This window comes from Moschus berezovskii, chromosome 20 (genome assembly GCF_049115385.1).
Source record: "Moschus berezovskii isolate FMDL1 chromosome 20, NW_MosBer_1.0, whole genome shotgun sequence".
Taxonomy (NCBI): domain Eukaryota; kingdom Metazoa; phylum Chordata; class Mammalia; order Artiodactyla; family Moschidae; genus Moschus; species Moschus berezovskii.
The window spans coordinates 18,653,376-18,676,771 of record NC_142479.1 but is presented as its reverse complement, the minus strand read 5'-3'; the positions used below and the strand labels follow the sequence as shown (position 1 = coordinate 18,676,771).

At 43.8% G+C, this 23,396-nt stretch overlaps 1 long non-coding RNA gene across 2 annotated transcripts in view; it reads right to left on the bottom strand.

Moving 5' to 3' along the window:
• The window catches only part of LOC148774630 (uncharacterized), a 50,310-nt gene extending 47,378 nt beyond the window's left edge, over window positions 1-2,932 (bottom strand). For both annotated transcript variants that reach the window (XR_016035439.1, XR_016035441.1), the window contains exon 1: window positions 2,897-2,932. This is a non-coding gene — a long non-coding RNA (uncharacterized LOC148774630). The remainder of the gene's footprint in view (window positions 1-2,896) is intronic.
• Window positions 2,933-23,396: the final 20,464 nt, after the last annotated feature.

The following is a 23,396-nucleotide window of genomic DNA, read 5'->3' as shown; positions in this document are numbered from 1 at the left end:
GGCCTTTGCACAAATAATTGCAAAATGAACAAAAGAGATTAGCACTGAAGCGATTTATGGGAAGCTACATAGGAGGTCAGAATAGCACTGATTATCTCCAGATTGACCAGATACATGGGAAACATAAAAGAAAAAAATAAATTGTTGGTAAAATTGTCCTTATGGGAGGTAAGCACTGAGAAAGGAGTGTTCTGACTGCTCTTAATTTGATCAGAGTTGACATTCAGCCCTGTCTGGCTCCCGTCATTAAAGCACGTACATTCCAGAGAAGTACTCCCAGCAGTGGAGACCTTCAAACATGCTCCTTTCCTTCCCAACAAGCTTAGCCAGTCCTCACCTTCCCAAGGGCCCCATTCCCCCTTCTTGGTCAGGCCTCCGTCTCACATCCTGAGAATCCAGGGTTTTGCCACTGCCCTGGCTCTGATGGGGTTGGGGAGGAGGTGGGAAGGGCCCAGGAGCCTGATGGCCTTGAATTCCAGGGCTTAGAGGAAATCCTGAGCTGGCTTCTCCCACCCCCAAACTGTGACTGCTGTTCGTCTTTCTCAGGAACTCCTGGTACAGGATGGACAGCTTCTGCCCACCCCTTCTTCACCCGCACAGAGACAGAAAGGGGAGGTTGTTGAATCTGGATGCTCACGGGAGTCGTTGACAGAGCTGAGGAGCTGCAGGCTTTGCCTAGGGAAGCCCTGCACTGCCTGGCTTAATAGGACTCGAAAGCAAACTCAAAAAAAAAGCAAACTCTGAAAAAAGCGACCTTTTTAATAGTTACTCATTTAGAGGGGGTGGGAATCTAGTGTACATGAGACTCTAGATCAATTGATATTTACAGATGACTTGGGGCAATGGAAACATGTTTCAGAGAACAGTTTGGTAATAGGCAGGAAAAGCCACTAAAATGTTCATATATTTTGCCCCACTAATATCACTGTTGGGGATTCATTCTCAACCATTTTTTTTTTTTAAGAAAGAGAGGTAAAACTGCTTTATGCACAGAACATATTCAGAGTGGTATTATAATTATGGGAAAGCTAGAAGCAATTTAAATAGTCAACAATTGCTGAAACAGATCATGGCAGATCCACTTAATAGATTAATCCATTTAATCCAGCCGCAATTAACCATCTGTGTGAAACTGCACTGTAAGATGGGGAAGTGTTTGTGGAATAATACTTGGAAACAAGCAGCATAAATGAATATATCTAGACAGTAGTTACAATTGTGTCAAACATGCATGCTGGGACCAAGCCTGAAAGCACAGAGGAGAACCAGAGGTGGTAAAAAGTTGAGTTCAGGAAAAAAAAAAAAATCTTAAAGGAAACCCCACGTTTTAATGTTTCCTCAGTGATGGCAAAAATAAATCATAACAAAGCATAGACATCAGGGTGCTCATCTTGCCTCATTTCCTTGGCTTTCCTTGGCTGCTTAAACTAGATTCTCCCAACCTGGATGCCAAGGCATACCACTGTGCCATGGAAGGGTTCCAAACAGCATGATGTCCCATCTATTGGACCCTCTCCACTGGGAGGGCCACTTGAGCCCCCCTAAGCCGCTAATCCCCAGCTTTGAGTCACCTTGTCTCTTTCCTTGGGGAACCAAAGTGTGGGAAAGGTCAGAAAGCATGGCCCGGGTGAGAGGACTCCCCATGAAGCTCATCCCCTGGTTCATTCACCAAACACACACCATGGCATCTCAGGAGCTGGGCCCTGACCCTCCAGCACTGGGGCATTCAGTTCTGCACTCAAGCATCACTGACTGCTCTCCTCCCGACCAAGCCCCAGTGTGAAGGGTCTCTGACTCTTCTACCTTCGTCATGCACAGCTGCTCAAAGCCTGTGTTTAGGGTAGGCGATGCGGTGTCCCTCCTTCCCCTTTCCCCCTCCTAGGGAGGATGAACTTGTATGTATTTACTGCAGATACTCAAACATACGTACACTCAGCATGACAGGCACAGCCACATCAAAGCTTCTAAAGAGAGAAAGAAGGAAGCAGGGATGAGAAAACAACCTGCACACAGGCACCTGTGTCCTCCCATAACCAGAATACATCATGACCAGGTGCATTTTGGCTCAGCACATTATTTAGCATCAGTAACAGTAACCCAGAGACATTAGCCAGTTCCTGATGCTGCGACAACCTGCTGCATGAGGGCTTTAAAGCAACAGTATTCTCTCCTGCCCCTTTTCAGCATCACTCATCCTGGGTTCATAGTAAATGTCAGAGCTTGGCTAAACAAGCAAACAAAAAACTTTCCTAAAGTTCAAATCCATGCTGTCAGCCCTGAGAGACCTGCTGAGCAGAGGCACGAAGTACACTCTGTATTTCCCATCCTGGGGCTTTGCTCACTGAACTCTTTGAACAGGACACCTGAGAGATTAAATTGTGTCGGATCTGGTGCTGTTTATTGCAGACAACTCCTGCTGAGAGAGATGCAAAAGTCACCCTGGCTGCTTTGTGGTTGGCAGGGAGTAAACACCCCTACAGTAGAGCAGCTCAGTGGCAAAGGAATGGAGATCTGCACACCTACAAAAGAAACTTGGGAAAGAAAAGGAGTCCTTCCACTCAGGAAGCTTCTCTCAGGCTGCGCTTTCTGCTGTGTAACCCACTCTCACGAATGGAGAAGAGGAAGAAAAAAATAAAAACCAAAAGAAAACAATCCCCACCTGCTGCTTACGTGTGTTATGATCAACGGAGAAAATGCAAGTGCGTGTGAGCCCACTCTTGCACCTCCTTTGGCAGAGGAGAGCAGATCCCCAAGGCACTTGTTAATTGTGTAAACCATCTCCCCACCCTCAGCCATACAGAGAGCCACAACGCACACATGCACGCCCACCTCACAGCCAAGCCCCCTCCCCAGCATTCCTTTCCCAGCTGCAGAGCAAGCACAAAATGCTACTCACATGTGGCAGCTTCAGCTTCCCTCTCCCTCTCCCCAGCCTGAGCACCGGCTCCGGATGCTGCTGCTGCTGCTTTTCCTGTTGCAAGTGAAACAAACCTTCATCGACAGAGATGGTTTTTCTCTGGGCTGCTTTGTCTGAGGTTCCCCAGATGAACACCGACTCGCTTATGTCATTATCCGACTTCGATAGCTCCCCTAACACAGGCAGGGCTTTGGGGCTGTCATCTTGCACTGGCTGGGCTTCTGCTGAGAGAAACAACAGACCTGAAACTGACAACTGATCGCATCAAAACACTCCAGGGGATGGCAACCCAAGACTACGAAGTAACGTGTTAGCTTGCAGGGATACCATGTACAGCAGAGGATCATCTGTCTTCCACTGGCACTGCGAGTCTGACCAAGTGGAAGAGACATTATTTATGAACTTACAGCTTCCAGAATGTCTCCAAGTGAAGCCATATGGGCATTATAAAGCCTGGTGTCGCGGAAGGACCCTGCAAACCTCGGGTGTGCTCAATATGGGTGAAATCAATCAGAAGGTAATATAATTTGGTGGTTAAAAGTAGAAAGTCTGTCTAAAGGACAAGTACAAATGCGAGATCCATCACTTGGCAGCTGTGTGAATTTGGGCAAAGTCCTTTTCCTCTATGAGTCTCTTCAGCTTCACATTCGAGTTATCTATACTTACCTTGTAGGAAATGTGCAGGAAGTGAGACGATATACATAAATTAACAAGTTCAGTGCAAGGTAGGCACCCACAAGAGAAATAAAGATCCCTTGCACAGTAGTAGTATTTCTTCACTTCGATAACTCCTCATTTCTTAATAAAGAACTTTGTGTACGTATTATAAAACACCAGGACAATCCCAAAGGTCCACATAATCACTTGCTTCCTCAGAGGAAACAGATTTAGGTATGCTCTGATTTTCAGGTCTCAAGCCTGTCAGATGCCAGCATGTCCGTTTTTCAGATTTGGGAAAGGGAGCCACTGATAAAAATTGCTTGGCGAGGGCAAGACACTGCCTTTCACTGATTTCATTACCAACCCAAAAGGGATTTGCTTCTTGGTGAGTTTTTAGTCAGAGACAACACCAAGGAAAATTATCACACAAAGTGAAGCTTTCATTTGCAGCAAATAAGGAGGTCATGGGGAATCATTTCCCAAAGCCATGGCTCCCTGTCAAGGAAAAGATAGTTCTTTTATTCGGGCAGGGGAGGAATATTCAAGTAGGAAAACTTTTAAATGTATGTAATTTTAATTGGAGGATAGCTGCCTCATGATATTGTGTTGGTCTCTGCCATATGTCAGCGCGAATCAGCCATAGGTATACGTATATCCCCTCCCTCTTGAAACTTCGTCCCACCCCTCCAGGTTGTCACAGAGCACTGAATTTGAGCTCCCTGCATCACACAGAAAGTTCCCATTGGCTGTTTAATGTTGCATATGGCAATATGCATGTTTCAATGATCCTCTCCCAACTCATCCCACCTTCTCCTTCTCCTCTGTGTCCTCAAGTCTCTTCTCTACGTCTGCATCTCCACTGCTGCCCTGAAGGTTAGGTTTGTCAGTCCCATCTTTCTGTAATCCACATATATCCAGTAATACATGATATTTGTCTTTCTCTTTTTGACTTACTTCACTTGGCATAATGGGCCCTAGGTTCATCTAGAACCTTATTAGAACTGAGTCAGATGTGTTCCTTCTTATGGCTGAGTAATATTCCATTGTGTATATGTACCACAGCTTTTTATCCTTTCATCTGTCAATGGACATCTAGGTTGCTTTCATGTCCCAGCTATTTTAAATAGTGTTGCAGTGAACATTGAGGTACATGTGTCTTTTTTGATTATGGTTTCCTCAGACTATGTCAGAGAAGGCAATGGCAACCCACTCCAGTACTCTTGCCTGGAAAATCCCATGGACGGAGGAGCCTGGTAGGCTGCAGTCTATGGGGTCGCTAAGAGTTGGGCATGACTGAGCAACTTCACTTTCACTTTTCACTTTCATGCATTGGAGAAGGAAATGGCAACCCACTCCAGTGTTCTTGCCTGGAGAATCCCAGGGACGGGGGAGCCTGGTGGGCTGCCATCTATGGGGTTGCACAGAGTCGAACACGACTGAAGCGACTTAGCAGCAGCAGACTATGTGCGCAATGGTGGGACTGTTGGTTCTTAGGGTAGTTTTGGGCCTCCCGAGTCGTGCTAACGGTAAAAGATCTGCTTGCCAATGAAGGAGACGTAAGAGACAGGGGTTCAATCCCTGGGTCAAGAAGACCCCCTGGAGGAGGGCATGGCAACTCCCTCCAGTATTCTTGCCTGGAAAATAACATAGACATAGGAGCCTGCCAGGCTACAGTCCATAGGATCGCAAAGAGTAAGACACAACTGAAGCAGCTGAGCACACACAGAGTAGCCCTGTTCTTAGTAGGTTAAGGAATCGCCACGCTTTTCTCCATAGCAGCTGTATCAATTTGCATTCCTACCAACAGTGCAAAAGGGTTCCCTATTCTCCACACCCTCTCCAGCATTTATTGTTTGTAGATTTTTTTTGATGATGTCCATTCCGACTGGTGTGAGGTGATGCCTCATGTTAGTTGTGATCTGCATTTCTCTAATAGTGAGCGATATTGAGCATCTTTTCATGTTTATTAGCCATCTGCATGTCTTTGAAGAAATGTCTGTTTAGGTTTTCTGCCCACTTTTGGATTGCATTGTTTGATTTTTTGGTATTGAGCTGAAGGAGCTGCTTGCATATTTTGGAGATGAATCGTTTGTCAGTTGTTTCATTTACTATTATTTTCTCCCATTCTGAGGGTTGTCTTTTCACCTTGTTTGTAGTTTCCTTTGCTGTGCGAACGCTTTCAAGTTTAATTAGGTCCCATTTGTTTATTATTATTTTTTATGTCCTTACTCTAGGAGGTGGGTCATAGCAGATCTTGCTGTGGTGTATGTCAAGGAGTGTTCTGCCTACGTTTTCCTCGAAGAGTTCTGTAGTTTCTGGTCTTATATTTAAGTCTTTAGTCCATTTGAGTTTATTTTTGTGTGTGTTGTTAGGAAACATTCTAATTCCATTCTTTTGCATGTAGCTGTCCCATTTTCCCAGCACCACTTAGAGAAGAGATTGTCTTTTCTCCATTGTATATTCTTGCCTCCTTTGTCAAAGATAAGGTGCCCGTAGGTGCATGGGTTTCTCTCTGGGCTTTCTATCTTGTTCTCTTGGTCTATATTTCTGTTTTTGTGCCAGTACCATGCTGTTTTGATGAACGTAGCTTTGTAGTATAGTTTGAAGTCAAGCAAATTGATTTTTCCAGCTCCATTCTTCTTTCTCAACATTGTTTTGGCTATTTGGAGTCTTGTATTTCCACACAAATTGTGAATTTTTTTTGTTCTAGTTCCATGAATACCATTGGGAGTTTGATAAGGATTGCATTGAATCTATAGATTACGTTGGCTAATATAGTCACTTTCACAATATTGATTCTTCCCATCCAGTGTATATCTCTCCACCTGTTTGTGTCATCTTTGATTTATTTAATCAGTGTCTTATAGTTTTCTGTGTATAGGTTTTTTTTCTTTTTAGGTAGGTTTATTCCTAGGTATTTTATTCTTTCTGTTGCAATGGTGAATGGGATTGTTTCCTTAACTCCTCTTTCTGATTTTTCATTGTTAGTGTATAAGAATGCAAGGGATTTCTGTGTGTTAATTTTATATCCACAAGCAGAGAAGTTTTGTCATTACAAGGAAGGCAGGCAGAAGGATCTTGTGTGTGTGGTTTGGGAATAAGCTTCTTCATACAGTCCATGTTATGTTAATGGGGCTTAACCTCCAACTGGGGAGGAGAGTTTGGCATTGAAGGAAAGGTAACTTTTGGACATTCTGCTTTGTCTGAACAAGCTCTAGTCTTGTGGTCAAACCCAAGGTTCGAACCTATCAGAAGGCTCTTGATAACATATCATCTTGGAGCTGTCTGCACCCTGAAAAGAAACAACTGAAAAAACAGCGCTGGGTACTTTCTGCACTGGAGTTCCTGAGGAACACAGTGGCCTCTCTTCATCCTACTCTGCATGAACCGCTCAAGGACAGGGACTGGTCAATGACACTTTCCTTTTGAAATAGACTTGTGGAAACAGAATGGCAATCTTCTGTCCCTGAAGGGATTCTTTTAGGAGAGTTGGGATTTCTAATGATTGATAGATTATGATGAGGGGGTCCCCAGTAGAGGATTAAAGAGTAATAGAGAACGTGTCTGAGTGATGAGAAAATCCAGACCGTTACTGCCCAGTGGACCCCTGAGGCATTCTAGTCCTAACTTGGCTTTTCCCAGTTGAAAACATTGCTGTTCAGACGCTGGTTTCATCTCCCATTTCACTGATTCATCTCCCATTTCACCACCCACAAAGAAGAATGCCTGAACAAATGCCAATTGCTGTGTGCAGGGATTTTTACCCTTCTGATGTAGTTTCAGTGAAGCCAACATCAAATACACCCAGGGATGCAAAGGGATCAGCCCAGGCTATCATGTTCCATGTCACCCCACAAAGATTGTTAGATGGGTAGTATGCATTTGGGTCCCAGCCATAAGCCAGTGCTGTGAATCAGGGTGAATGAACAAATGGTAAAAACCTGGATTAGAGCAGTTGCTGATAAAAGCTTCATCCATGGGATTGATGACCCTCTAAGGGAACACTGGGGAGGAGAAGAAACAATCAGTTAACCAAGTTCCAGATCGGTTCCTTGAAAGAGCCTAGAAAGTCTCAACAAGATCCCACAAACATGGAAGGACCATTCTGTGAGGAATGTGTGTCAAGTACTTAGCACCGTCTGCTACATTATAAATGCTCAATAAATGCCAACAATCAGTAACAATACCAGTAATAACCAAGAAGGAGAAGGTGAAGGAATCTCTATAATTTGAGCTCATAAACTGGATGAGGCATGACACTACCTTTTCCTACGTTGTCTCATTCAGTTCTCACAACAGCCTTGGAAAAGAGATATTGTAATGCCCATCGTGAATGAGGAGATGGGAGACAGGAGCTTCAACAGCCAGAAGAGAGTGCTCACAAAGTCCTGCCACCACATTTACCCAACTCCCAGTGTCCGTGCCTGCAGACACTGCTCCCCTCTGGTTACTGCGTCCGTTTTTCCAAAGGTTACCTCTGCTGTTCAAGGAGGTTACTGCAGCAGTGTGCCTGTGTCTGTCCTTCACCATTAGTTTTTTCTCCTGTACCACACAATTCTCAATGCCTTTATGCTATTTGTCATCCTATATTTAAAAGACATCTTCAGCTGATCCCATATCCCCCTCCAGGTTATGTCTGTTTATATGCTCTCTTATAATAGCAAACATTCTCTTGAGAAGTGTCAAATCTCATTGTTTAAAGCCTCCTTCTCTCCTGAACTCACGTCAATTCAGTTTTTACTGCTGTCTCTCTACCCAACTGCTGTCATCAGTCACCAGCAGCCTCCACACTGGTATGTTGGTCCTCATCTTTTTTTGACCTGCCACCATTAATGGAGAGGTTACTCTATTCCTCTTGGAACACTTTCTTCAGTTGGTTCTTAGGTCCCCACGCTACAATTCCCCCTTACTGGTTGTCCCTTTCAAGTCTTTCATGTAAGTTCCCTTCCAGCTATTGTACAGACATTGCTAGGAAGGGGCTTAGAAGCTCAGACTCCGAAGCTCAGACTTAGGTTATTATCAGACTTAGAAGCTCAGACTCATGTAAGTCCATGTTGGAATTCTGGCTATGCAACTCAGCAAGTACGTGACATTGGACTAGTTACTCTTTCTTTCAATTTCCTAATCTACAAAATAAGGGTACTATTAATGATAGTACTTGCTTATTAAAGTACTTGTTAAAAATAGTACTTTATGGAGTTGTCATGGAAAATAAATTCATTTTTTAAAGCGCTCAGAGCAGGGTCTGTAGTTCATAGTAAACACTTCCTGAGCATTATTTTTACTACCCACGTCTCAGTTCAGGGGCCTAAGGGCTCAGCCTGGACATCTCTCTTCTCTGGTGATCTCATTCCATCTCACTGCTTTAAACAATGTGGCAAGGCAGATTTAAATCTACAGTCAGGACCTCTCCTGTACAAAGTAGGGCCAATGATCTAATTAGTATCTTCTCTTACATGTCTAATGAGTATCTCAAAGTCAATATATCCAAAACCAGATACCTGGCTTTCTCAACTAACTTGTACTTCCCACTGTTTTGATCTCAGTTAATGATGACTCCAGCCTTCCAATTTTCAGGTTCAATTCCTTTTAACACTTGGAGCCGGCTCATACCACTCCTCTGCTTCAGTTCAGTTCAGTTCAGTCGCTCAGTCGTGTCCGACTCTTTGCGACCCCATGAATCACAGCACGCCAGGCCTCCTTGTCCATCACCAACTCCCGGAGTTCACTCAAACTCATGTCCATAGAGTCGGTGATGCCATTCAGCCATCTCATTCTCTGTGGTCCCCGTCTCCTCCCGCCCCCAACCTTTCCCATCATCAGAGTCTTTTCCAGTGAGTCAACTCGTCGCATGAGGTGGCCAAAGTATTGCAGTTTCAGCTTTAGCATCAGTCCCTCCAATGAACACCCAGGACTGACCTCCTTTAGAATGGACTGGTTGGATCTCCTTGCAGTCCAAGGGACTCTCAAGAGTCTTCTCCAGCACCACAGTTCAAAAGCATCAATTCTTCGGCGACTCCTCTGCTTAAAACTCTTCAAAAGCTTCTCATCTCACTTGGGAAAAAAAAAGGCTAATGTTCTTATTGACCTACAAGGTCCATTCCTCTGCATTCCATCTTCTTATACCTCTTTGGGCTCACTCCCTATTACTTTCCATCACTCCCAGTGCCCTAGACACACAGTCTTCCTGATACTCTTTAAAGAACACCACATTCAGCTTTGAATGTGCTTTGAATTTGCCATTTTCTATGCCTGGAGCATTCTATCTACTTGTGCCTACTTGATTCATTTCTTCACTCTTCCCAATGTCACTTTCTCAGGGACACATTCCCTGATCACCCTGTTTAAAACTGCTGTCTTCCCTGAACTCCCTATTTCCTAACCGTATTACCACCAATAACAAACTATGGATTTCCTATCTGTGCATGTGTGTGTGTGTTACTTGTCTTCCAAAGTCCCCCTTTATGAGAATGTAAGTTTGATGCAAGGAGATCCAACCAGTCCATTCTAAAGGAGATCAATCCTGGATGTTCATTGGAGGGACTGATGCTAAAGCTGAAACTGCAATACTTTGGCCACCTCATGCGTCGAGTTGACTCACTGGAAAAGACTCTGATGCTGGGAAAGGTTGGGGGCGGGAGGAGAAGGGGACGACGGAGAATGAGATGGCTGGATGGCATCACCGCCTCTGTGGACATGAGTTTGAGTGTACTCCGGGAGTTGGTGATGGACAGGGAGGCCTGGCGTGCTGTAATTCATGGGGTCGCGGAGAGTCGGACACGACTGAGCGACTGAACTGAACTGAACTGACTGAAGTTTGATGAGAGTAGGGTTTTCTCCTAACTCTTTTTTCTCACTGCTGTTCACCAAGTGCCTAGAATAGAGCCTGCATCATATAGGTGCTCATTACATATTTCTTCACTTGATGGATGGAATGAAGAGGATTAAACCTTTCACCAGTGGCCGCAGAGTTAACAGATGATAGAATTGGACTTCTGCAGATCTTTCTGCCTGCATCGCCCTTGCTCTTTGCTATGAACCTGCAGCAGCTCCACCAAGGTGCTGTGTAAACCACTCTAGACTAAGTGTCCACTAAAGCAATGTTTTAATTTTTAACGACTGGTGGGTCTTATGACATTTCAGCAGTTTTAGGCTGCACATCTGTCATTGCTTGCTAACATTTCTATCAACAAAATACTTTGTGAATTGTGAGTGTATTTTACCAAAAAGAAGAAAAGTCACTTTATTGCTTTGAATAGATTTATTGAAATCAACGTTCTGGCTGAAATGAGGATTTTTCTTATGGTAGATGTCCTTGACTGTCCATTCAAAGATAAAAAAAACAGCACTAGCACTTTTAAAATTTCTTTTGTGCACCAAATTATTTGAGAAATAATAAACAATGGCTGGGAATAATTGAATTTTTGAAACATGTTTTAGAAATTGTAATTGAGTGCTAACAGGGACCAGAGACTCTGCGATTTGGTTTTAAAAACATATGGAAAATTAATTTGCTTTTTGTTTGTAACTTTTTGTTACTTTGAGAACATCTCAATGTAGATGAATCAATCCACTGGGAAGAACTTGCTCATGGGAAGTGTGCTAGGAGCCCCTCCATTGGGGGAAATGTCAGCGACATCTGATTAGGAGTCAAATTCTAGGTTTCATTCCCAGATCTGCCTGTGAGTACCTGGGCATCCTTGGGAAAAGCTCTTTAGGACTCTTGGCTCGATTTCTTTATTGATATAAAGAAGGCCGAACCAGGTTATGTCTATTATTGCTTCTAGGTCTGAGTTTCGATTCGATCATAAGTTCTGCTTTCAATTGTGAGAGTGGACATGTGCTGTACTGAAAACAAGTGATTGATAACTAAATTTAAGCAGGTAGACTCTGGTTATAAGCAGACCAAACTCACTTGGTCTGTATGAGAAAGTATTTGTTCATTCATTTATCAAGTATCTATTATATGTTTTGCGTTTATTTTCCATGGGAATGGTCTTGGTCCCTGTCTCCTGTACAATGTCACAAATCTCTGTCCATAGTTCATCAGGCATTCTGTCAGATCTAGTCCCTTAAATCTATTTCTCACTTCCACTGTATAATCATAAGGGATTTGATTTAGGTCATATCTGAATGGTCTAGTGGTTTTCCCTACTTTCTTCAATATAAGTCTGAATTTGGCAATAAGGAGTTCATGATCTGAGCCACAGTCAGCTTCTAATCTTGATTTTGCTAACTGTATAGAGCTTCTCCATTTTTGGATGCAAAGAATATAATCAATCTGGTTTCGGTGTTGACCATCTGGTGATGTCCATGTGTAGAGTCTTCTCTTGTGTTGTTGGAAGAGGGTGTTTGCTATGACCAGTGCGTTCTCTTGGCAAAATTCTATTAGCCTTTGCCCTGCTTCATTCCGTGCTCCAAGGCCAAATTTGCCTGTTACTCCAGGTGTTTCTTGACTTCATACTTTTGCATTCCAGTTCCTTACAATGAAAAGGACATCTTTTTTGGGTGTTAGTTCTAAAAGGTCTTGTAGGTCTTCATAGAACCGTTCAACTTCGGCTTCTTCAGCATTACTGGTTGGGGCATAGGCTTGGATTACTCTAATATTGAATGGCTTGCCTTGGAAACGAACAGAGATCATTCTGTTGCTTTTGAGACTGCATCCAAGTACTGCATTTCGGACTCTTTTGTTGACCATGATGGCTGTCCGAGGAGGCCTTACAAATAGCTGTGAAAACAAGAGAAGCAGAAAGCAAAGGAGAAAAGGAAAGATATAAGCATCTGAATGCAGAGTTCCAAAGAATAACAAGGAGAGATAAGAAAGCCTTCCTCAGCGATCAATGCAAAGAAATAGAGGAAAACAACAGAATAGGAAAGACAAGAGATCTCTTCAAGAAAATGAGAGATACCAAGGGAACATTTCATGCAAAGATGGGCTCAATAAAGGACAGAAATGGTGTGGACCTAACAGAAGCAGAAGATACTAAGAAGAGGTGGCAAGAATACACAGAAGGACTGTACAAAAAAGATCTTCACGACCAAGATAATCACGATGGTGTGATCACTGACCTAGAGCCAGACATCTTGGAATGTGAAGTCAAATGCGCCTTAGAAAGCATCACAACGAGTGAAGCTAGTGGAGGTGATGGAATTCCAGTTGAGCTATTTCAAATTTTGAGAGATGATGCTGTGAAAGTGCTGCACTCAATACGCCAGCAAATTTGGAAAACTCAGCAGTGGCCACAGGACTGGAAAAGGTCAGTCTTCATCTCAGTCCCAAAGAAAGGCAATGCCAAAAATGCTCAAACTACTGCACAATTGCACTCACACGCTAGTAAAGTCATCCTCAAAATTCTCCAAGCCAGGCTTCAGCAATACGTGAACCGCGAACTTTCAGATGTTCAAGCTGGTTTTAGAAAAGGCAGAGGAACCAGAGATCAAATTGCTAACATCCGCTGGATCATAGAAAAAGCAAGAGAGTTCCAGAAAAACATCTATTTCTGCTTCATTGACTATGCCAAAGCCTTTGACTGTATGGATCACAATAAACTGTGGAACATTCTGAAAGAGGTGGGACTACAAGACCACCTGACCTGCCTCTTGAGAAACCTGTATGCAGGTCAGGAAGCAACAGTTAGAACTGGACATGGAACAACAGACTGGTTCCAAATAGGAAAAGGAGTACGTCAAGGTTGTATATTGTCACCCTGCTTATTTAATTTATATGCAGAGTACATCATGAGGAACGCTGGGCTGGAAGAAGCACAAGCTGGAATCAAGATTGCCAGGAGAAATATCAATAACTTCAGATATGCAGATGACACCACCCTTATGGCAGAAAGTGAAGAGGAACTAAAAAGCCTCTTGATGAAAGTGAAAAAGTTGGCTTGAAGCTCAACATTCAGAAAACTAAGATCATGGCTTCTGATCCCATCACTTCATGGGAAATAGACGGGGAAACAGTGGAAACAGTGTCAGACTTTATTTTTTTGGGCTCCAAAATCACTGCGGATGCTGATTGTAGTCATGAAATTAAAAGACGCTTACTCTTTGCAAGGAAAGTTATGACCAACCTAGATAGCATATTCAAAAGCAGAGACATTACTTTGCCAACAAAGGTCCATCTAGTCAAGGCTATGGTTTTTCCCGTGGTCATGTATGGATATGAGAGTTGGACTGTGAAGAAAGCTGAGCGCCGAAGAATTGATGCTTTTGAACTGTGGTGCTGGAGAAGACTCTTGAGAGTCCCTTGGACTGCAAGGAGATCCAACCAGTCCATTCGAAAGAAGATCAGTCCTGGGTGTTCATTGGAAGGACTGATGCTAAAGGTGAAGCTCCAATACTTTGGCCACCTCATGCGACGAGTTGACTCACTGGAAAAGACTCTGGTGCTGGGAGGGATTGGGGGCAGGAGGAGAAGGGGACAGAGAATGAGATGGCTGAATGGCATCACCAACTCGATAGAGGTGAGTTTGAGTGAACTCCGGGAGTTGGTGATGGACAGGGAGGCCTGGTGTGCTGTGATTCATGGGGTCGCAAAGAGTCGGACAGGACTGAGCGACTGAACTGAACTGAACTGACTATATGTTTACCACTCTGTATATGTTGAGTATACAAAGAGGAGTAAATTACAGTCTTTGTTTTAAAAGGTTTTATAGCCTAGTATGGAATGGAGCATAGCATGAGCCAGCTTTAATTCTATAATGGTACGGGAAATAGATGAGAACCATTTGTCTAAGTCTGGGAATTCAGGACAGCTTTTTAGAGGAAGTGATCTTAATTAAGCTCAATCTTGAAGAATGAGAAAAAAATGATAAAAGTAGAAAAGGATGAAATTGGTGGTCAGATGGAGAAAGTATCACCTATAAAGGTGAGAAAGCTGCCAGCATCAACCAAGTTTAGTCAACTGAGATGTGGGGCTATTAATCTGACTTTATATCTTACTTCTGTTATTCTCTAAATTTTTAATGTCCTTGTCTTTGTTCATCACGGGGATAAAGAAAGAGATTCCGGCCTCAGAGTCTGTTCAGCATTTTTGTGTATAAAAGAATGCAAAGGAATTGACCAAAGTAAGATCTGTCAGTTATCCTTACACATCTTTGCTGATCTTGTCCTTGTGTCCTGCCATCCCTGACTCTAACCATTCTGCTGAGTAAGTTACACCAGTGTATACAACCATTCATTATGTGTTAACGTTCATCAAGTATGGATGTAAGCAGTCTGAATCAACCTTGTGTGAGGAAATGTTTTATCATAAGGCTCAGGGATGGACACTAGTGTCAGATATTATGGGCTTGAGTCCTGGATCAGAACACTTTCTTCATCTGTGAAATGGGAGATAATAATAGTACTTATTTAGAGGTTTGTGAATTCAATAAGAGAATCCATATAAAGCTTTTAGCACAATGCCTGGCACAGAGGAAGAGCATGATATTTTCCAGTTGTTTATTTCAGGCATTTGCACTTACTTAGAAATCCTAAACTAATTTAGTGCTGGGTCACTTGACTTGATGTACTTTCTATATTAAATTATGGAAGTTGGAATTAAATTGTTAGGCTTTAACTATAATGCAGAATCCATTGCTCGAGCAATTGCTAAAACAACCCTATCAGATCTTAACTTGACAATTTTCAGTTATTGGATGACCACAGTCAAGACTGAGACACATGGTTAGCCAGAGGGTTCATGAGCCAAGACTAGGGCTGGATCTGCCAAAAGATGCTTCTTTCCTTAAAGTCACTTGACATTTACAAACTCTTTTCCATTTGCGTTTCTTAAGGGAAAGAATTTGTCTTCAATTTTATATCCCCAAGACTTAGCCCAGTGTATGGCAACCATAGAAGATGGAAAACCCACTCCATTATTCTTGCCTGGGAAATCCCATGAACAGAGAAGCCTGGTGGGCTAGTCCAAGAGGTCGCAAATAGTTGAACATGATTTAACAACTAAACAGCAGCAGCAGCAGGCCACAGTGGATCCTACTTACACCTTGGAGATATCCAGCTGTGTATGTTCACTGACTAACTATTATTGCAAAGCTACAGGGGATATTTGATGTCACCTCACCATTATAGAATGGGGGGGCAGTGTAGCAAATTGGCAAGACATTGAACCATGAAGAGACTTGAAAAGGCAGTTTTTTCCTCCTCTATGGGACTCTTGTTGAAGTTTCCATGCTTGGGGTTTAAGAGGCTGGCTAAGTCTTTTGAAAGGATTTTTAAGATTTGGCGGGAGCTCATTATGGACAGGCAAAATCCTATGGTCACTGATCTGAGTGCATTCTTCAGAAGGAAAAGAGGACACTTAGAGCTGCACTTACTGAATCCCTGCACCATATCTCCCAATCCAGTCTCTTCCCAGAGGAAATATTCTTTCAGCTAATTCCTACTAATTCTGACTTTCATAAGATGTATATGTTAGATTGCTCATTTCTATCAAACTTAACCTGGTATCCTACAGACAATATCAGATGCTCAATACAATTCTATGGAATAAGTAAAAGCACATATGAAAGAATGTTTTTGTTCCCCTGGTTAAACAGGATTCAATTTCCTTCTGCCTCCACAAGAAACAGAATGCATTAAACAATGCAGAGGCCACTTGCTGATGTATTTTAGGCAGGAGGGGCCATTGGCTCTCAGATTTCAGGGCTGATGTGTGGTGCCTCCAGTTTCAGTAGGATGTCACGTTCTGGGTAACAGCATCTGCTGTGCTTCTAACACACAAACACCCAGTGACAAACACAGAGCCTCTGCTCTCCCAGGACCTGCAGAGGATGGAGGCGCCAAGCTGGCAGGGATAGAACAAGCCCATATTTCATAACAATTACTCTGGATTATCAGGAAAGGTGGCAACAAAAACTATTAACAAGTTGGTGGAAAGAAGATTTATGGCTTGGCATCTCAAAGGGGTGACAGGTTTCTCCTCTGATGAAAAATCACTTCTTTGGACCTGAGAAAAGGGCAGGCACCCTGCTCAGCAGATGGGAATCCATCAGGTTAGCTTCGCTTTGGAACAACTCTTCGTCTCAGTCTAAATGTCCCTGTAACTCCTGAGGACAAATAATTCCTAATTCCCCCAGGGAACATTGCAGATCCACAGAGCTGAGCATAGCACACTGCTGACATCCACGGGCGGGTCTCAGTTCTCACTTGAACTACAGATAGCGCTTGATGCTGTTGAATTATCTCTTCCGTCTTGAACCATTCCTTTTACTTTTAGGACTTCACTCAGCTTTTAATGTTTTTAGCAAACAGAATTATTTTTTGTTGAATTTAATTTTTAATTTTCATTGGGCCATAGTTGGTTTATGTTAGTGAACATAGCACGAGGTTGTGTTAGTGTCAGCTGTACAGAAAAGCGAATCCGTTGTGCATATGACTTCACTCTGTTTTGATTGTCTCAGGACCTCACAAGTCCCTCTTCCCAGTCTCCTGTGTGAATTCTGTGCTTCTGCCCCACTTTTATACACTGGGGTTCTCCAATATTCCCCTCTCCATCCATCCCCTCTCCCTTAGGACGCTCATCCAACCACAGACAATCAAATGCCCTCTGAACCCTGTGGGACACACTCTTGACATTGGCATGTCCATTTCCCCTGAACTCCAGGCTGATGTGCTGAGCTGTCCACTCTTTGTCCCTGTGTGGATGGTTACTACACGCATCTCCAGTGAACACCAAATGTCTGATCCAGCCCCACTTCCGCAGCCAAGTTGACTTTATCTTGAGTAAAAATTGTCTCAGATTTGTCAGATTCTGCATCGTGTAGTCATCCTGGTCTTCTTTCTTTCATATCCCGATCTAACCCTCATTTCAAACGTGATCAGCTCTACTGCCCTCACCCCTGCACCGCAGCCCCGAGTCTGAGCCCCATGGCTGTCTCCTGCTGAGGCTGCGAACAAACCTCCTAATTGGCTGCTTGGCTTCTGCCTGAGACCTGACACAGCAAGAGGGAGTCTTCTGAAAGGTGATTCTGATGTTTAACACAATTCAGATCTTTTGTAGTTTAAGTTCCAGTTCTTGAATCACTCAGAATAGAAGCCTCAGGACCCTGGTCCCCCTGAGCACGCCACTCACCCTGCTCTCCTTCCCCACTTCCTCCGGCCATTGCTGCTTCCTCCTAGTCCTTAAACACGTGAGGCAGGCTCCCCACTCAATCTCGGCACTTGTTTTCTCCTTTGTGGCGTGCGGAGCACGACACTCTGCTAATGTTCAGGACTCATTCCTTCTCTTTCTCTGTATTTAGTCTTCAGTGATGCCCCTCGGGGGAGCTTTCCTTGGTCTTCCCATGTAGAAGAGCTTCCTCTCCCATAACAGATAACCCCATTCCTGCTTTTCTTTCTCTTGAAAGAACTGAGTATGAGTAGGTGGTAGGGGTGGAAGTGGGGAGAGAAAAACATACAAAGGGGAAGGGGCACATATTAATATTGTAAAATATCATCCAACCACAGCAAAAACCAGGAATAAGGAGGGAGAGGACCTGGTTTCATGATGGATTTGGGGCACAGTAAGTGTGGGAGGGCTGGCAGAGCTCAGGGCAGAAATAGCCAGTGGTCAGTTATTTTACAAGGTGAAATTCTTCAGGTCACCATGGCACTGAGAACAGCTGGGCAGGCAGCCTGTCTTGTCAAGATGGGACTTGAAGGACATGGGAGGAGAGGGCTGCCATCACAGAGCTGAGGACGGTGTGCATCTGGAAGCCAGCCCCTGATGGCCAACATTGCGTCATCACGATCCCTCATGTGTGCATGGCACTTCAGAGTCTTGCAATTTGCTTTCATCCATAGACCCTCATGTGATCTTCACGACACGGTGACTTCATCTGGATGAGCATCCTACAGCCACATCATAGAGGAGAAACTGTTCTCCATGCAAGCCCACAGGAAGGGGAAAAGGGGGCCACTGCTGTTGGGAGCAAGTCCCCCAGTCTTCCATCATACATCCCCACGCTCTCTCTCACAGCCATTTCTTTAGGACGGTTTGTAACCTGGGGTTCTGAATGATGGCCTTGGGGAGTCCAGAACTCTCTAAAGTCGAGGGAAGCATTGGGTCTGTCTATACACATACATTCTGTTGTTTCTTTTGATTGAAGTTTCCATAGCTTCTGTGAGACACTTATGTAGTTTGTTATGCCAAAATGATTAAGACCACACTATCAAGACACTGTTCTTTAAAGTGTTTTACCTGGGCCACTGACATAAACAACAATAAAAACAAGCGGCAACAACTATGACACTAGTAATATTTGTTAAAAAAAAAAAGAAAAAAAGTACATCAGTGCTTCCTAGACCTCACCCCAAGTTATTCAGTTGGGTATAGCCAGGAATCTGCATTAAGTGCAGATATCTCAGGACGTTTTAAGCATGGCATTGTTGGCTACAGTTGATGTAAAGTGAATCTCCACGTACACTCTTAAACTCAGGCCTGCCAGGCTGTGAGTTACAGAACCCTGGGCACCATAGACAGCTTTGCCCCAGGAGGATCAGACTGGCTCTGAGGAGGCCTCCAGACTGCACAGGACTCGGCAGGTCTTCCCCAGGCCTTCCTTCCTTAGGAGCGGTGAGCAGGGCCTGGCCCTCCCTGGGGTTTCCTCCTCTGCCAACCCATTTCCGCAGCTCAAGCATCGGTTCTTGTGTGGCCCCAGTCACCCACTGGACTTGGAGGCAGGTTCTGGTTATCAGCGCCGGTTGGAAGAGGACGTCTTCGGCTCCTCCAGAAGCTGTCTCTCTTATGGATATACAGTGGATGAAGGCCAGCAAACTTTTTCTGTAAAGGGCCAGATAGTCAGTGTTTTAGGCTTTGTGGGCCATCTAGTCTCTGTTGCTGCTACTCTGCCACTTTAGCTCAAAAGCAGCCAAAGGCAAATACAAATGACAGGCATGGCTATGTTCTCTGGAAGCTTGACTCAGAGAAACAGGCCATCAGCTGGTCTGGGTCACCAGCCCTACTCTGCCAGCCTCTGGGTGGAAACTAGATAGAGGCCTAAATGCTTTGATTTCCTATTTTTCTGATAAAAGGAAGTAATGAAGTGAGGAATCCAAAGCAAGTGAAAATGTCAAAAAAAGCATAAATCCCACATTCCACTCGCTCTATCTATAGCTTTGGACAGCACCGCACTTTTCTTGTGGCTGATGATCTCGTTTTCTAATTATGTTTTGCTCAGGATATTAAAATGGGTTTAGACTCTCTGAGCAAACCCTGCTGGGACTCAGGAGGGGCCAATGGTGAATATAAAAAGCAAAGTGAGCAAGGTAAGCCTCCTGTTAAAATTAGCTGCAAGTAATTGAGAAAAGACTGTCTATGAACCGCCAGTGGGGATGTGAGACACCCCCGTGAGTGGCTGTGTGTTTATTAAATTTGAAAATGGCCTCTCTTGTCTTCATTTGCCTGAGCCCCCAAAGGCCTGTGTTCAAGCAGGAGAAAGTCAGGAGGGCAGGAGTCCTCCAGCGAGCTGGGAGGATAAGTTCTGCTTCCCGGAGCCAGGAACACGTGGTGGGGGCGACAGTTCACATGTACTGATTGTCTCTCACATGTTAGGCATGCCATGAACTACTTTATAAATAAAGATAATAACAGCTAACATTTATGGAGTGCTTGCTCTCTGCTAATAATTTTACATAAGTCGCATCATTTACGCCTTCAAGGGACTTCCCAGATTAAGTACTACTAGTATATTCTTTTTACAGATACTTAGGGAAATATCAGTAACATCAGATATACAGATGACAGCCCCTTATGGCAGAAAGTGAAGAAGAACTAAAGAGCCTCTTGATGAAATTCAAAGGGGAGAGTGAAAAAGTTGGCTAAAGCTCAACATTCAGAAAACTAAGATCATGGCATCCAGTCCCATTACTTCATGGCAATTAGAAGGGGGAAACAGTGGCAGACTTTATTTTTTTGAGCTCCAAAATCCCTGCAGATGGTGACTGCAGCCATGAAATTAAAAGATGCTTACTCCCTGGAAGGAAACTTATGACCAACTTAAACAGCATCTTAAAAAGCAGAGACATTACTTTGCCAACAAAGGTCCGTCTAGTCAAAGCTGTGGTTTTTCCAGTAGTCATGTATGGATGTTAGAATTGGACTATGAAGAAAGCTGAGTGCTGAAGAATTGATGCTTTTGAACTGTGGTTTTAGAGAAGACTCTTGAGAGTCCCTTGGACTGCAAGGAGATCAACCGGTCCATCCTAAAGGAGATCAGTCCTGGGTGTTCATTGGAAGGACTGATGCTAAAGCTGAAACTCCAATACTTTGGCCACCTGATGCGAAGAGCTGACTCACTGAAAAGACCCTGATTCTGGGAGGGATTGGGGGCAGGAGGAGAAGGGGACGACAGAGGAAGAGATGGTTGGGTGTCATCACCAACTCGATGGACATGAGTTTGGATAAATTCCGGGAGATGGTGATGGACAGGGAGGCCTGGCGTGCTGCGATTCATGGGGTCGCAAAGAGTCGGACACGACTGAGTGACTGAACTGAACTGAACTGAAGGGTAATAACTTTCTCCAAGTCACAGAATTATCAAAAACAGGCAGTCGAGAAGGAAATGACAACCCCCTCCAGTGTTCTTGCCTGAAAAATCCCATGGGCCGAGGAGCCCCGCAGCTTATAGTCCAAGGATCACAGAGTTGGACACAACTGAGTGACTAAACAACAAAAACAACAAGGGCTCAACAGTGCCCACTTTTAAACATGTGGTTAGTTTGCCCCCATATAGTCCATTTCATAGCAAACCTCCTCTGCAGGTGGTATTACCAGTGGTATTAGTTTCATTTTATAGGTGATAACCCTGACGACATGAATGACTTTCCCATAGCTACACAGAAAGTCAGAGGAATCTAGGTCTGTCTGACTCCAGATTCCTTTCACAGCTAGCCACTGCCTGGGGTCCAAGGCTAAGCCATTCACCCACCTAAATCTGTATGTCTTCTCCTGCTGAGTTTGGTTAGCAGTGTCAGTCCTGTCTATCTCCCAGCACTTGAGAGGTCAAATAATAATCCAACACTTTCACAGTGATGTACTTTAAGAATGATAAAGCACTGATTAACTGTAGCTAATTGGTAAGATATACAAGCTTTGGAGTCTGATAAATCTGGATTCAGATTTCTGAATCTGCCATTTGCCAGTTGGATGACCTTGGATAAGTTCATGAGGCTCTCTGGTTTTAAGTGTTTTTTTCTGTATAGTTAGAAAAATAATTTTAATAATAATAGCTCTCTCACTATGTTGTTGTGAGGATAAAATGGGATACTGTTAGAACTTGACATGTAAAAGACAAAAATGGTGTCATTCTTTCTTAATTTCTTATTGGTTGCAGAGATCAAGGTATCCAGAGGTATTGGAGTAAGGAAATAAGGACTCTAGGAGTCCTTGGAAATAGAAAAATCGGCAGCTCAGAAAGAGGTGTTGGATAGAGATCACATCACAACCTTTCTTTCTGACTGGATGGCTCCTTTGTCTTGTTTCAGATGCCTCCACAGCTGTGGTCCTAGAAATACATTAGCAGACTCTATCAGAGTCTATGAAAACAACTCTCCTGCACCCTACTGAGTGACCTCTTTGCATTCACCTAGAAAAGCACATAGCCATGAAGTCTAGGTAAACAGCATTTGCAAAACGCTGGAGAGTGAGTGAGGAAAATCCCAAACTTCATTTCCAAATAATGGAGAAAAGGAGAGAAGCTACAGACCCAATCCCTTGCCTCCTGGCCAGCTAGCAGCCTACTAAGATAAGAAAGATTGGGGATTCCTGTTGGTTATGCAGCCCTTGTTGGTAGCGAAGTAATTATTCCAAAGATGGAGACTTTCACCTGCAGACTCTGCTCTGAAGTCCCCTTGCAAACCATGTTGTTGGAATTTATGACACATTCCACCTCAACACAAACAAGATGGTGGTTTGCTTCCCAGGTCAACTTTCACATGCAGAGGCCCTAGAACAGTCGTCATTGGGACTAACGGTAGAATTTCAGCCTTTGTTCCACAGGGAAATGCATTTCATATCACATAGCAAGACAAGGAAGGACATGAAGGCCAGGAAGACTTGAATCACGAACTGCAGCAATATCAGCCACTCAGAGCCATGCAGAGAGCCTGAGATGACATTTATGAAAGCACTAAACAGATGCGAGGCACTTCTGCTATTGCTGTTGTGATGGTTAGGGTAATGGAGACTACTGGTGATAAGGACCATAGAAGCTACCCTGTGTGTTTGAGAAGAGGATAGGAGAGCATTAATGTGAGATATCCTTCTCCCTCTTGAGGACTTTGAAGGAATTCCCTCCACCTTGTCATTGTTTAGTTGCTAAGTTGTGTCCAGCTCTTTTTTGACCCCATGGACTGCAACATGCCAGGCTCCTCTGTCCATGGGATTTCCCAGGCCAGAGTACAGGAGTGGATTGCCATATCCTTCCCAGGGGTTCTTACCGACTCAGGAGTCAAACCCATGCCTTCTGCATTGGCAGGTGGATCCTTTACCCCTGAGCCACCAGGGAAGTCCAGCTCTTCTACCTAAACCCATTTATACCACTGCTGATGGGAGATTGGCACTTTTCTTAAACTTGGACTGCAATTATAATAGCCCCCTATGTGAAGTACTGTCTGTTTCAGGCATTGAGAGATATACATTTATTGTTTGGGGCCCTTATAAAACTATGAGAAGTAAATATCGCACTACTATTTTACTAGTGAGGAAATTTGGACTGCAACAGGCTTACTAGCTGGCCCAAGGTCACATAAGGACCAATAGTAAGTGACAGTTGCTATTACAGCCCAGGTCATTTTGACTCCAGTACTACCCTTTTGCACTAAGTTTTCTCTCTAA